This window comes from Sturnus vulgaris, chromosome 4 (assembly GCF_052056855.1).
Source record: "Sturnus vulgaris isolate bStuVul1 chromosome 4, bStuVul1.hap1, whole genome shotgun sequence".
Taxonomy (NCBI): domain Eukaryota; kingdom Metazoa; phylum Chordata; class Aves; order Passeriformes; family Sturnidae; genus Sturnus; species Sturnus vulgaris.
Window position 1 is genome coordinate 38004726 of NC_142246.1, and position 16791 is coordinate 38021516.

Here is a 16791-nt window from a genome sequence, read left to right on the forward strand (position 1 = left end):
ACCCCAATCATCCAGTAAAACTCAGCTAATCAATCAAAAAGTTATTAACAAAATATATTTTCATTTTCACATTTTTAGTTATGTTTTCATACCAACCAAGATGTGTGCTTACTATGTTGCTTGGAGAACCTCATAACCAGAATGAAGGTAGATCTTTAGAGACAGAGCCTGGCTGGTGGAAAGAACAGAGATCTCCTGTGCTTGGTTACCCTACAGAAAGCCTAGCTAGAGTTCCAGCTAGGGTCAGGCACAATGGCTTAGCTCTGAGCCTTGATTTGCATGTCAGGTTCTCCTAGTTAATGTCTTTGCTGTCTGTCATCTTCTGGTGGTATTATGGTAACTTGTGGAATCCATTTTTTTACTGCAGGAATCTTGGTTAGCCGAGGGAGGGGCTGATTCACTTGAGATGCGTATAAAAACTTTGGAAAGATTGGGTAAAAGTACATTCATTACTCAGATATATCTCCAGCCTTTGCAAGAATACAGTCAAGATGAGGGTTTGTACTCATTTGGATTCGTGCGTGTGTGTGGTTTTGGTTTGGTTTGTTTTTTGTCAATGTTCTGCAAAGTGGTACTCCCATTGCACAATCCAATTTGAACAGAGGAGAAGAGTCAGTAAGTTATTTATCATAGTGTTTCTCTCAGAACTGCAAAGAAAATGAATATATCCTTTTGCCTTGGAATGATTTCCTTGAATTTGGTCAATGAGTAAGAGGAGTAGTCCATGTGGCTTGGAACTGAGACTCTGCCTACTTTACACATATTGATTTGTCCTGCAAAAGGGGAAATGCTTAGCAATTCAACAGTCTATTGAAGTTTTTATGATTGTGATGTTCCTGCCTAGAAGTGGAGTTCTAGAGTGGAATGTGGAAACAAACAGCAACAGGAGGCTTTGATGAAAACAGGCCATGGCAAAGAAAAGCAGGAAGTTTAAAATAAAGATGATTATAAATGCAGTTCACAATAATGATTATATACTTTTCATCAAGGCTGATAGATTTCTTTGCCCAACTAGGAAAATTATCGATAGTGTGATGTAACAATCGTGGCAGGACATTCTTTGTACTCAATACTTGCTAATGGTAAAAAAAGAAAGATGACTTGTAGGCTAAGTCTTGCCGTACTTCTATAAATGCTTTATTTTGTTCAATACTAAAAAACTACAGAAGATTAAGAATGAGATTTTTTTATATACTTTCATTTTTATTGTTGGATATAAAATATGAACAGTTGTACATGAAAACCGTTCTACAAATTGATGAATTTGAGTGTTGGTATGACCATAATAACCCACCATAGTTTATATTTCAAGGGAACTTTTCTAAGAACAAAGTTTCCTGCTTCAGAAAGAAGGTCACAAGCAGTATACAGTGACTTAGAGTAGATATGCTAATATATCCCTAAAGAATCCAGCAAATAATTCTGAAGAAACCAGCTCTTTAAAATGCAATCTCATGAAGCAAGATCTCTGGAGATGTAATCTAAGAGTTTTGAGCTCTGTACAAGTACTAATCATCAGAAGAGCTTGACAGCTCTGTAATTTTTCTCTCTGTGGGTTCCCACGATATATTAGTGAGGTGATTCATAAAACAAATCAACTACAGATTTAGGATTATAAATATGTGAGCTAAGAGAAAATATTTTAATAATTTTCCTCTGTATTTATATGTAGCTGTGTTTACTATTGAATTTGAGGAGCATATACCTAGAGAACAGTATCTCCTGTAAAACATAGGTAATCTGATTTATCAGCAATAGATTTCACATTGTTGCAGAAGTTCTATTACAATGTAGTTTAAGTGAAGGCAAAGTGAAACCTCCTTCAGTCATGCAAAAGTTCATAGAAGTGGGCATAATGATTAAGCTTTTGCCATTTTATCATGCATTGGGTTCTTGAGCTTTATTGCTATGACCTTATTTTTCAGAGATGTCCACAGTGCTCTGTGATCTATTTTTCATCATTACATCCAGCATTTAAGATACCACTGACTTTTACTTTGTCACATGGTTATTACTTTTTCTTTCATAATTTTTGCTTTTGTTGGTGACTCCTGAATTACTTGCAAGTGATGCCTCTGGCGCTATCACACCATTGGCAGTGTTCAACTTCTGTCATGTTGGGTGTAGACACCAAGGGTGTAATAATGCTTTATGAGTGAAATGAAGTTGAGAAGTGTGTATGTGTGCAATTTATAAATGCATCATTTGCACCCTGAACCATGCCCTGTGCATTTTAAATAGTGACACTTATTTCTAGCCAGCTGGTACAGAATATAAAGAAATTTATAAATGAAAGAATTTCTATTAGAAATTTCTCCTTCTGTAATGAAATGAGAAAAAGCTTGCTGTTCCACCTGTTTCCCAGGTGGTTTGGGAGAGCAAATAAGAGCTGCTAGAGCTTAGGGAGGTATCAAAATTGATTTTTAAGCTATCTCGACAGTTTGAAAATACATTTAACTGGATCACCAGGAAACTAAATTAATTTGGGACATCAGTAAGTCCATTAAAATTTCTCTATTGATTACATAAAGCAACAGGGAGCAAGAGCATCTAATTTAGATCCACATATTCCAAACTCAGCAATAAAAAGTGAAACACCTTTTTTCCATTTCTAATGCCTGTGGGAAGTAGATAAGGGAGAGCTTCATGTGTTTTCCATCCATTTGTATTCCTTCCTCCTATTACCTCTTAGTTGCTTTAGTACTTCAGGATACTGTGTTCCATTAAACAGTCTTTCCACTGTATACCTCCACAGGGGTTAGTTACACAGTGTTTTCCAGCCTCTTTCGTAGGTGGACTGGAATAAAAGAAAAGGGATCTTTCTCTGGAGATCAGCATACTACTACATGGCAGTATGAACTTCTCCCCAGGGAACTGAAGTAGGTGCAAGGAGTGCAGTGCCTGACAGGAACTATTGGCATGTGGAACTGGAGAAGTGAGGAAGGAGACTTGAAGCTGGTTGGTTTTGTCTGAGGGTCAATGGAGTTTATTTAATTTACTTGACAAAAATATATTTTCCCCTGCATGAAATAAAGATTATTCAAAGAAAGTGGGGAAAAAGCAAGGAGGGCATTTTAAGCAAGTGAGAGGTGTGTGTAAAGTCAGCCATCAGCTCTGTGTGTGTGCAGGCAGGTAGGGAAGACAGGGCTCTGCTCTCAGTTTTCCCTTCAGCATTTGGGAGATTGTGGATGTTACTTAAAGAAACCTTGTAGCCTGCATAAGTCATGGATAACCTTTGATGTTTTTAATTACAGATGTTTAGAATAAAACCAAAGGTCCAAATATCCTTGTTCAATTTAGAAATTCAGAACTGAATCTAATCCAATTTAGTATTAAGACTTTCACCGGTCCTTAATTGTGTGATCAGCTCTAATGAGAAAGAAGAATCTCTTAATTTATATTATTAATTAATGTAGTAAAGAGCAAATCCCTTTCCAACTATGTAAAAATTAATCAAAGTACAAATCATTTTGGTAGAAGAAACATTTATTGGGTAAATTATTAAAGAACTTTGAAATAAAATTTATAATTGGAGAATTAAATAACAAACAAAATCCCTGAAGAAATGAGGGAAAACTCATTTTTCAGGATTGTGATTTCAACATATCTTTACAGTGATGGAAAGCCGCAAGGAAGATAAAGTAAATTTTATGGCAACTTCTGGATAAATTCTTTGCAAATCAGATAAACCCAGATGAAGAAGAGCCATATGGAATTTTAATTAGGTGTTTAATGATGGGATGAGCCACCTACCTCAACAGAGTGGGACAGAAGCGGTGCACACCATTACAATGCTAACACGCTATAATGATAAATGTCTGGTGATATCAGATACTGACTCTGAACAGGATCTTCTGAGTACAGCTGTGAAGAATTTTGATATCAGAACTGCGTGAAATGTTGATCATATTTGAAAAGTAAAGCAGATCTCTTAGGTCTGCACTGACCCAGGACAATGACAGTGGACCATTTGCTAATGGGATATGCGTTAATGGACACTCCTGTCTTCACAACTCAGGGAACCAATACCATTGTCTCCCACCTCAGCCATTGTGAGAAAACAAAATTTGTTATTTAAAAACTTCGTGTCATATTTTGATCCTAACTTACATGTATATTTAAAGAAAGATTAAAAAAAAGAAAAAAGAATTTGTGCTTGGATAAGTATAGAAATATTTCAGTGTTCAACTTCAAGTGAGGAGCTACCAGAAATTCAGTTTTTTAACTTTGGCTCATCTTTCTTTAGAATGACTTTTACACATTATTCACAGTAACTCTCTACTTCAACTATTTTTTTCCTTTTGATGTAGAAGGAAGTGGTGAAAGGCTATCTGATTATTTCAGAGAGCTAGTTTCCCTTATCTATATTAACAGTTACATCTTCAAAGAACTTGAAGAAGAATGTGTTACCTGTTCATTCTGAACTCATCTTTGAACAGGTTAGTTTTTTTCAGTTTCCATTCACTACCAAAGCCATAGTTTCCTTTCTAAGAAATTCTCTAAAATTGATAGCAAACTTGTAGGTTTATGGATTAATCTGTCATTTACACAGTCAAAAACCAGTGCAATTGCATGGCATTCTCTCTTTCATCTGCAAACCTTTGCTGCATAACAGTCTTGCTAAAGGAAATACAAAATATGAAATTCCTCAGATACAAGGAAGCATTGTGAACAATTTCCCCTTGGAATACACTTTTCAGATAATCTGCTGGTGTGATTTAATATCTCTGAAACTTCTCAAACTATTCAGTAAAGTATGTTTTGCTCTGCAAAGTGCATTTCTGTGCTCAAGCTGTGCTGCTTTAGAACTTTTGCCATCAAGTAGAAATCATTTTCAGCCTTACTCCCCCCAGCATGATAGTCTAAGAATGGCATAAGTTAAAATTTATAATTATATTTTCAGAGTGAACTTTTTGCTCATGTTTTTTTGAGTTTCTTTCCTGCTTTGACAACTTGCCTTTTCAGCAGCCGTTCAGTATTTATGGGGAATTAGATGTATCTCTGAAATGGCACCACTGCACTGGTTGGTGCCTGTAGCACTGAGTACATACATATACACCATCCCTAGCACCATGCTCCAGCCTGATAATTTAGATGGGAATAGATAAGCTCTTTTATTTTAAAAGCTACCAATTATTGACTGCACACAAACCCCTTATCTTTTTATTTCAGACATAAGGTTTCATAAGTCAGGACTATAATTTTGACGTTACTGTGATGGTGATCAGTGCTAAGGATCAGTGCCCCAGGTGACAACGCCATTATAACATCTGTGAGCTAGCAGGAATTTTGTATAACTTCATATGCATCCTTGCCCTTTTCACTTTATTCTAGATTCATAGAATAAAGGAAAAGGCTTCCTTTCATATTATCAGTGATCCTAGTTAAGTCACAGGCTTCAGCATTCAAACTGGATATTTTTCTTAATCATGACATAGTCTAATGGGCAAAACACTTTTTTCCCCCTTTAAGATACCTTTTAATTGAATTTGTGGCATTTACTCGGGAATCATTCAGGTATAAATGATAACTTTAAACCTCTTCCTATTTTCTCAGGGTTCCCTTGCCACCTCCAGAAGCATCTAACAACAGTAAAACCTTCTGTATCTTGTCTCCATATCATCTAAGGGTCCCTTATCTCCTAACATGCACAATAGCGAGAAATTATTCACTTGGAATAGAAAACTAAATCAGATTATTGGTATCTTAGGCACACTCTCTTCTCTGCAAAGGCTCAGTTAACACCAGTGAGTCACAGAAACAGCAGAGAAGGGAAGAAGTCAATTTTGCCATGGAAAGAGGAGGTAGAAACCAGGCCACCAAGGAATCAGATCAGACACCAGACCAGGGAAAGATCAGCACTTCACAGGAACAGCTCTTGGTGTTCAGAATAAGTCTATTTCTATATAGCTGTCTACTAAAGTTAGAGAAGGAATTTAGAGACTTTAGATAAAAGTTATATGACTTAAATTTTAGAAATAACAGTGTCTAAAGAACTTCTAAAAATATAAAATGCAATAAATTTTCAGGTTTCATTGGCTACGCTAGAGTTTATGAATAGTTATTTAGAAGCTTAATTTCACAGTGTTGAATATAATTTTTTTAAACTTTCTTAAAGTAACCTTCCCATCCCCTTCTCCCCCGCCTCAGTGCAGCCTTCCTTTGAAGATTTTTAAGACAAGATACACAGTACCCATTTTTAAGCTATGAGTAAATTATGATTGACTCTCATCATCGGTGCTGTATGTTAGATGCTGTTAGATCCTGGGTTAAAAGAGAGATTTTCTAGTTTCAGATGCTTAAAGTGGAGAGGTAGGACCAGAATGAGATGGAATAAGAGATGTCACTTATCTTTCAAATAGATCAGTTTAAAGCACATGTAGATTCACTGACTCAGACAGCTCCACTTAGATGTACAGTAGTGTAAGGAACTAGAATCAGGAGATTCTAGTCCTACTTAATCTCTTGGGAAATTTTCTTATTTTTTTAGAGAAGGAAGTAAAAGAAGTCACAAGTAGACCAAGACTAAGTAAAAAGAGAAGACATAAATTAAATATAAAATCTTATTAAACCGTATACACTATTATCTTTTCATTGTTGTGTTGTAAGAAAGGAATTAAAGCAAAGAAAACTAAGCTGTTAAAAAGGAGAAAAATAAAGTCAGAATATTGTGGCTTATAAAGAGCTGGTGCAAATAGGTAACTTTCCACATTGGAAAGTGCTACACAATATCTTTTTTCAGTTATTATATTTCCAAATTTTGTGATTAACATCCCTGTACAGAACATCACTCCACAGCTATTTATTAAACGAAACCTTTAGGATCAAATTGTTAGTTTATATTTTATAACGAATGAAGAAAGATGGGAGTATTTACTCTGCAAATCATAGTTATTTCCCTAGCTGCCTTCTAGTTCCTGAAAGGAAAATAAATTGCTTTGGATCTAGCCTGCCTCGGTGTCTTGAGTGGGCCAATTCAGACTGATTTACTGATTTATCTGCTAGTTTGTTCTCTTTGGCTAGACATAATGCTTGCTTGCCTTGGTGAAAAATTCCACATTCTTTCTCCTTCAGACTTTCAGGGACTATAACCTACTCACCAGGTATTCCAAGAACTATCTCAAAATGAATCTTCCAGTTGTGCATCAGATAGCAGTATTTGTTGCTTGCCATGCACAGCCTCTTCTCAGAAAAATCCATTTTGAATTGAGCTAATGGTCATTCAGCTGTGAAAAGAAATACAGCATTCAGCAATGCTAGCATTGATTGGACCATGGGATATCATCACAACCTGCATAACAATAAACCAGAATGTTCAACAAGCAGCATGACTTAAAATCTGACCTACATTCACCACAACTTGGGAGAAAAAATATGGGTATGTACTATCTGACTATGAGACAATGCACTGAACATTTTAAAAATAACTTTCTTAGAATATTTTGATTCTTTCTGAAGTGGTGCTCTTTCTCTACTCAGCTGTCCCATTTTTCATTTTAAGAGTTCATTTACCCCGAAATGCTTCTTCCTATGACATTGTGCACATTCTGAATGTTTCATTGGGTACTTCAAATACTCAACATGCAATAAACTTCTTCAAGGAACATATTGAAGACAAAAATATTGATTAGGCTTCTTGTTTATTCAAGAGATGCATCTTATGAAAAAGTACAGATGAAGTTAATGATAAAAATAGTCTTAAAAATATCTTCTGTATGAATGCAATGTCATAGCCAGAGATTACTGAAGTCAGTAGAAAACACTGTCATTCAGGGACTAGTATTTTTTCTGCATTGTTTTAAAGGAAAAATTATTTATTATTTTTTAAACATTAAACTGCTTTTACCAAACTATAGTCTAAAAGACATAATAAAAATTAAATTTTGCTTTTCACAAGCATATTTCTGAAAATTATAGGATTTACAATGTATGTGAAGTGCAGGAGGTTGTTGACAACTCTAACTTGTTTTATTATTTTGGAAAAACTGCAAGACTTGAATAGCAGAATACGAAATAAAAGTATTGAATGTGATTTAAAGAATCAGCCGAACAAATCATGTACCTTGGAAAAACATTCTTTAACTGGCAAAGAAACAGTTTACAAATTATGCCTACTAAAGTCACAACGAAAAATCTTATCTCAAATAGATGTGTACAGAGTGGATGCAGAAATGGAATTAATGACTTAATTTCACTTGGTCTGTCACTCCAGGAAGGGATATTGTGTTGCTCAATATCAACTCCTTCCTGTGTAAAACGTCAAATAAAAGGAGAGAGAAGGAAGTGAAATGCTGTAGTTAATTTAAAAATATGGCATTAAAGGAAAAAAAAATAGAATGTTTTTACAAGAAATAGAACCCTTGTACCAAGGTTAATACACATTTGGAGAATACTACAGTCTTTAAAGTATTTTATAAGGGACTTTAAATTTTGAAACCTAGATTCTGAAGAAAATAAATAAATGAGCAAATAAAATATACTGTTATGATAGTTTCTCCATCAATTTTCCATCAATATGTCCACAAATTGTAGGAATATTTAATTAATTTTTCCAGTACTAAATAGTGTAATGAGCTAGTCTTTTTAGAAGAAATAATCACAGACTGTTGCCATGAAAACCTCCTTTAGTAATAATGATCTTATTTAGTCAGAAATTAAATAGCCTTAATACTAGGACTTAGATTTAAATTACTTCTACTCTTGCCTACCAGTTGTCTTTCAAAATACCATTGTATATTAACTCCACAGCACTTTAATATCACCCTCCATTCCAATAAAACAATGCTTTATGCTTTCTACCTCCATCTTAATACATGAATGTGGAAAGTCTTCAAAGTAACTGATATTTCCAGTGAAAGTGTGAGATGAACATGGAGATGAACTCAAGTTTTCCAGCTGCTATGCACCTAGAACTAACTACTCACATAAACAACCCACTAGACATGGAACAAGGAAACACCAAAGAGTGTAACTGACCTAGCAGCATATGGGGAAGTCTTCTTTAATGTACAACAGGCTGGAGGGAGGGCAAAACCATATAATTATTTTTTCCAGCTTTTACCATGTATTGTGTTTACCAAACTATGAATAAGAAAATGTTTACATAGTTATCAACTGTATATTGTTATTTTTGTTTCTACTGGATGTGATAAACTTGTCTGTAAAACAGATATAAAAATACTAGATTAAAAAGTATTAAGAGGTGTTACAGTACTATGAAAAATATGAAAAAGAATAATTTTTATATTGTAAGATCCCACCGATTTTATGCTGAAAATTATTGTATTTTTTTTAAAGTCTATTTTGACAGGGAAAAGCATGCAGCATGGATTTTAGTAATGTTGTGTGGGAGACTTGAGCATCTTTTCAATAATATGCTTGTTTTTTATGTGCATTATTGACTTTGGGTTGAGTTACAAATTTGAAACATCTAAATCTGTTTTGGACTCTGACTATGGGATAACTTTACATTGTTAATATGGACATCATAATAAATTTAACTTTGAAACATTAAATACTGACATTGAAGGAGAAAATTTGACTGAATTAGGAAATAGAAGTGGTTAACTGTGTTTATGTTAGGTTTAAACCATTTCCAAATGGTGTAAGGAAAAAATGAACATTGTCATTAGATTTAAATAATAGTCATTGTAGAGTGTAATGCTGTTTAACTCTCTTACCAGCTGAGAGTTAATTTTTCCAGTTACAGTAACTAAAAGAATCAAATGTCTTATTTCTGCTGACAGCTTTCAGACTTCCCCTCTTCCATCTCTGTCACAGTCTCTTAAGACTTGCCAAGTCCTTGCCTTACAGATGACTTCCTTGTCTCAAGCATGGTATGTATGAGGCTGTCTGTGAAAGAAGAGACCACTCCTCTTTAATTGGATGGTGGAATTGGAATTCATCTTAAAATGAGAGTTTTTTCAGAGGTAAGAAGAAGTAATCAAACCAATGGCAAAGAAGACAGAGAGAATGACAAGAGATGAAATGATGAGTAATCCTTAAAAATTAAATAGCTTAACTTCCTCTAAGATTGCATGGTATCTTTTTTCCCTTTTTTATAATCTTGAAAAGGCACACCATAGTTGACAGTCAGGAGCAAGAAACTCCTGGAGGCCAAGTCTTTGGGTGCTGAAAATTACCTTACTGAGAGCTTAATGGAAAGAAAGCTAAAAAATCTTGTGGTGGATGAGTACTTTTGGAGATATACTGCTTTTCAGTTCTGCTAGGGAAAATTTGGAACCATCAGTTAAACCGTAAGTCTTGATTAATGGAAAGTTTTGATTATCTTGTGCTTTGGCATGAACATGGTTTAATATTTCTTCAAAAGACTTTAATTCACCTACTTCTCTCAGACAAAAAACTGTCTGAGAAGAAGGTCTTCTTGTTCACAAATGATAATTCCCTTCAGAGTTTTGTTGATGTTCATTTGCAAGGAGTGTTTGTAAAGCTCAATCAATGAAGACTGCATTAGGTGAGACACTGAAGGGATTAGGGGGACGGAGAAAAGTATGTATAGTACAGCTTATCTGGGAGGAAAAAAAGCAGCTTAGTAGTGCTGATGTACTTTTTCCACTCTCCAGAAGTTGTTTGAGACCAATAGCTGTGGACAGAAGTTCAACAAGAGGCCAACATTTTGGAAATGTGCCTCAGTGGAAAAACCCAAGTCCACTCAACCTGATTGCATTACAAGTGGATTTCTACAAGGTAAGCTGTCTGCTATGCACTGTTTCCTGCATTGTGATCTGGGAGGATGGAGCTTCTTATTTAAGTGCTTAATACTGCATCCAGAACATGCAGAAGCTAAATTTAGCAATGCCAATTTGAACTCTTGGGTTTGTCTTGTTTGGTGTTTTTTACTGGCAAGAAAGAAAAATATACAGGGGTAAAAATGTGTACCTTAAAAATAGTATTGCATTTGTAGAATCAGAGCCTATTTTAATTGAATTTCCGAAAATGTTATATTCTTCTCTAAAGGCAAAATTTAGAATTTTTGTGCAGCAAAAATAAACTACACACTTGTAGTATGTTTTGCATTTTGTGATTGCTTTGAAGGAACATCTGTTCCTTCATAGTGTGGACTATTCAAACATTTTAGATGTCCTGTTAATTGCTATTCTTGAGCCAAAGAACGAGGTGAGGGAGGAAGGACTTGCTGCCTCTTTTAGCCATGTTACTGTCCAGTGGCACTTGGGAAAAGTATGTCCTGATAATAATGTCACTGAATAGGTGGAGAGGCATTACTTTGATCTGCCTGTCCATCAGCTTCCTTACATTCTTTCTGCCATTAAGATGCGCTTTCAAAAATTGCATACTCTTCTGGCAGCCTGGAAGACAAAGTAAAGGTAATTTACAAGGAAAAAGGAAAGAAAGAGTTTTAGACTGCCATTTTACATTTAAGCAAAATTTGTTACATTAACTGCTTTTGTGATAGAAGTCCATAGTTTAAAAAAAAAAGAACAAGTACATGCACAGTACAACAGAACATAGTATCTATGAAAGAGTATCTATAGTATGTATAGATACTAGTAGAATCTATAAACTTCCTATTACCTCTGTCAAAACCTCCTCTTCAGCCAGAGGAAGACAAACAGGAATCCAGAAAGATCCCCAAGGTTCTATAAAGTCTCCTACAGTCACATCTGTACTGGGAAATTCTGCCAGTAAACAGGTAACAACTGCAGTGCTGATCTAGATGTTATACTTGATGTATCTCCTTGTTAAAAACATTCTGCTCAAGAAAAATTCTGTCAGGAGATTTCTGTGCCTCCCATACCTTCACCTAGTTCACTGGGTGGAAACACTACACCTGAAGAATTCAGGGTGCTCTAATCCAAGGAGTTCCTTTCCTGTTACAATATTTCCCATATCATCTAGGCCTTTCCTCCCATGGTCCCCAGTGACTGCCCTTTGTCCTCACTGTTCTCTCAAAGGTAGATCCTGTGCAGCTCAAAGTATTCCCATCTCTGTTTTAGGAACAAGATTTGTGGTTTCTACAGCATTTCCTTTACTAAACCACTAGCTTGGGAAGTAGAAACTTGAAGGTGATGAAAACTTGCAACTGTTTCAGGTTCTGTCAGACACTTGGCAACTTGTTCTGCACACTGTGAAGTGGTGCTTCTAAATTTTTGAAAAACAGCTTGGTATTATTAGGAAGTATTAACAAAATAATTAACTGTGTATGTGCAAATCTTTCAAGTATGGAGCTTGCCTCATCTGAGACTCTTAAGAATGGAAACACTAAAAGGTATAAGGGAAACTGGCAACTCTGTACTGATATGTGTTAGTGCCCAGGTGGTTTCAGCCAGGATGACAATTGTGCAGATGGAGATACTGAGTCCTATAGAAAGGTGTTTCTAAACAATGCAGAAAATGCTAGAAAACAAGAGCATCCCAAGGTACCAGACCTGTGTTTATGAATACATTCAACATGTCAATCTCTAATGCCGTTTGTGTGTACAAAGTATTTTTGAGAGTACAAGTGAAGCACTGGGAGATCTGGCTGATAGTAATACTGTCTTTATGGACCTTGTCTGCTGTTCCACAAATGGGGAATGTGACATTATTATAAAGAAAAAAGATTAAAATGTTAAGTGGAAAAAATAAATATAAAGCTGACAGCAAGCTGCTCCTTCAACAGCTAGACAGAAGTTACAGAAGCCTTTCATTTAGTGTGCTTGACTGAGGGTGACTTAAAAGAATGCCTTAGTGTACAAGACATCCCTCATGTATTGTGATGCAGCTCTAGCAGAGTCAAAAATAGGTAATCATTTTAATTGTTTGCTGCACTTGGCTCAAGCGTGCACAGTAAATGATTCACAAAAGCCCATTTTAAATTAAAGTTCTGATGCAGTATATCATTAGACACAAGCAATAACATTGCCCAGACACATTAATAATAACAGTCAAAGCTTATGAAAAGTAGTCTTACATAAATTTTGTATTGTAAAAAATTTGGCTGTGAGTTTTTTGTTTAACCTTATACTATATTTGAACTCAGCCCTGTTTTCTAAATGGCAGAGCTAGTGATCTGACTGTTGTCTTGGTTTGGGTGGAAGGCTTTGCTGGTTTGAAATATATTTCCTAGGCAGCTCAAGTGTAAACATTTCCACAGATGTGGAGGTTTTGTTGGATGTCTTTGCAGAATTTGTCTTTGCTGCCTGAAAATGACAAACCATCCTGTTGCACTTCTCATTACATCTCTGGGCTGGGCTACTTTCTCCAGGAAGCATTTCTTTTGATCTTGCCTCCTTTACTATGTCAGAATTATGACCTGTACATAAATTTTGCTTTTGTATTCCTGAAAGTGGATTTATTATTAACAATGAACTTCCTTAAATCTTTACCACAAAATATTATCTGTAGGAAATGGTATTAAAACATGTTCAGTCATTTTCCATGAAACTGCCAAGAACATTAACATAGCATCTGATTATATGACCTGTGTATTTTCTTCATGAACAAGAGGCAGCCTTCCTCTTGCCATATGATCTGGTTAACTACACACGCCTACAAAGATCTATTAACTTGTGACAGGCTTACACTTTGAAAAATTGTTGCATTTCCTTGGTGACCATGGAGCAATTGCAAATGCTTTTCAGGAACCTTAAGAAGATAAGGTGCTGTCACAGTGCTTTAATTCCAGCTTCTGTTGTCTTCTAAGGAAGCACAGATTTGCAGGGAAGACTATTGGACCTGGGTCTGTCATCATGTTACTGCAGGGTGATAGCACTGCTTGCCTGTTTCTGCACTGCTGTGGCAGGAAAATGTCATGCTGGGAGAAACACAGCTGATTCTAAGGACAGATCTACACAGTGGACTTCTACGGACATTGAAATGCTGGTGATTACAACAATCTGCTACATGGCTCTTACTGATGCTCTTGCATTAGCTTTTCAAAGAACAGCAGTCCTGAAACATGTCTGCAGCCACAATGGGGTGCTAGAAAACCTTAGGATAATTGTAAAGGCACGGGTTCTGGTATCTGCAAGCAAGGCTTCCAGGATCAAGACTTTTTATAGGTATAACTAGTTATGGCATAAGGGAGAAACAGAAACACCCAGAAACACAAATAATATCTGGTTTCACTAAATAAATAATTAGGAAATAAATTAAATATTATATTTTTAAAACGAGGAATGGAAAGAATTATTGCTAGGACAGCGAGCAAGTAGCAGAGTTGTAATTACTCAGCTTTTATCCCCATCTCGACTGAGTTTCAATGGAATAAATGCGGTTCCCCGCCGCCACCGGGGGGCGATCCTCTCCCAAGTACTTCGGGAAAGAGGCACAAATTTCACTTTCGGGCTATCCCGGTGAGATGTTAGCATGAGCATGGGTCTATTTAAAGAGGTTTCTAGAAGAAAATTTTTAAAGGTAAGAATATTTTGGCAGCTTTTAGTCATATTCCTCGAATTCGTGAATGTTTGACTAAATTAAATTTAAAAATTAATTTAGAAATGACTATGTTTTAAGGAACTGAAATGTTGAATGTATTCTTCTTGATTTCAGTTAATGAAGATTATTATTAAATATCTTATTCTTGCTTAGAGCTCAAAGATACTCTCAAGTCTGTCATGTTCTTAATCTTCGCTGTCAGTTTGTTATCATTAACCCAACATTAGTTAATACTTCCCTATTTATTAGCCATATACTTTTGAAGAAATTGGTTTTTTAATTTACTACTCTTTGACTTAAAGGAACAAAAGACAAAAGCCTTCCGAATGTTCAGAGTGTATATATATATATTGTTAACCACTATTATTCTTCAGAGCTGTAACCCAAGTGTGTATTTCATCCCCTGCAAGTGCATTGGCATTGTATGCAGGACAAAACAACGTCATTTCCAGCTGCATAAAGCAGTTGACTAGTGAGTATATCTGAACAGGAACGAAGAAATGGAGAAATGAAAAGGGAAATACCTGCCATTCAAAAAGTTTTAAAAAAAATTAAAAGAGGGTAGTGTCACTATAAAGCACAAATTTGTTATAAATCAAAACCTCAAAGATTTCACCGTTTACCTTTCAGTTACACTTACTGTAACTTCTTAAAAACGTCACTCCAAAATCTAATAAGGGATTAGAAAAACAGGCATTTTAATCTATATGTACAAACATTTTTCCAGATTGGTAAAAACACTTTGAACAAGTTATGGGAAGGACAATTATATTTTTACTATCCAGTTAATTATTAAGAGAAAAGCATTCATTACATGCTTTATAACTCTGTCTTTTTATATTATCTGTGTACATGGCCTAGAATCAGGAATAATCAGGTTCAAACACAATTTCAAGTCTTTAGCAATTAGTTCAGACTTCTGACATTCGTAATGCAACTTGGTGTACTTTGATCAATGCAACCCATTCATTTACTGTGAAAGATTTAATTTGCTTCTGCTGTTCTAATTCTATGCACCATTTTCAGAACAATCTCTGAGAGGAGGTATCAACACGATTTCCTAGGCACATGTTTTATGACATTGTCTAAAAATGTCTGTGCTGTGTCTCAAAATATTACCTATCCCCATAGCTTCTGTTTTGGTCTGAGAACTATGGTCTATCTTGGAGCTAATTTTCATACTACCGAGATAGTTACAGGTTGCTGTCAAAAGTCAGAAAGCTCTATGTCATTCACTCATTGCTGGTTTTGAAACTTCTCTTGATGCATGATTCTATCCCTCTTCCAGGGGTACTTTAGGTGAAAATGTAATTGATTATTGTGAGTCTCTCTCAAAGAGAAAGGATTGAGTAACCCCAGCGTTATGACTCCGACATGTGGTCACCAATACAAAAGTTATAGAGTGGGGACATTCCTCCACCTTGATTAAAAGAAGGTCTTCTGTCATGTGGCTAAAACTGTTCCTGTTCTGTAACTCTGAGTCTGAGAGAGATCCTGTTATTAGAATTAGGTGATTCTTCGATATTGTTCTGAAAACATGAGGCTGAATGCTGTGCAGGACTTTCAAAAAACTTGGACGTTGATTTCCTACAAGTAGTCTGAATTTGCATCCCTTAATGAATGCAATGCATTTCTTCAAAGGTCTTAACAGTTTGGGGTTTGGATTCTCTAAGATGCTGGCAAATTTCAGCTCCGATGTTCTTGACTCTCCTTTTTGTATCATTCAGAGTGATACATGAAAATTAAATTTCTGTATGAAATCAAGAACTGCACTTGTACAAAAGAGTGAAAAAAATCTTGAAAAGACTAACCTTCTTTCTCTCTTACAATTTGAGTGATACAGATATTTGGTATTTGGAGAGACTATCCAAATAAGTCATCACTTATAGTATTAGGGGTTTCTCTGAAAACCCTATGCTTATAGGTATTGGGGGTTTCTCTGAAACATAAGCAGCCTCCTTCAAATGAATTCTGGAGCAAGGAAGGAGCACTCTAGATTATTATCTGTAATATAGGGAAATTACGTCTCTTGTACAATGTTTGAAGGTAAAAGGAATTTTGGAATACTTTGTGTTTACTTTGATGATACGAAGGAGAGGAGAACTATAAAAAATAAAAATAACCAAATCAAAGAAAAACCCAAAACAAATAGCAGTGAAAGATCAGAATTGCTTACTGTTATACACTCCTGGGTTGGTATAATTAAGGTGGGTGTGATATATGTTAATACAATAAAATCATAATAATTTATTATGGTGATATAATTTTTTTAATGCAAAGTATTATGTTGTGGACTAGCATACTATTGTTTTACTCTAATAAACTGAGAAACTATTGGAAATTCAATGTTCAAAGCTAACAAAATATCCCAACAATTATTCTTTGAAGAGCTAT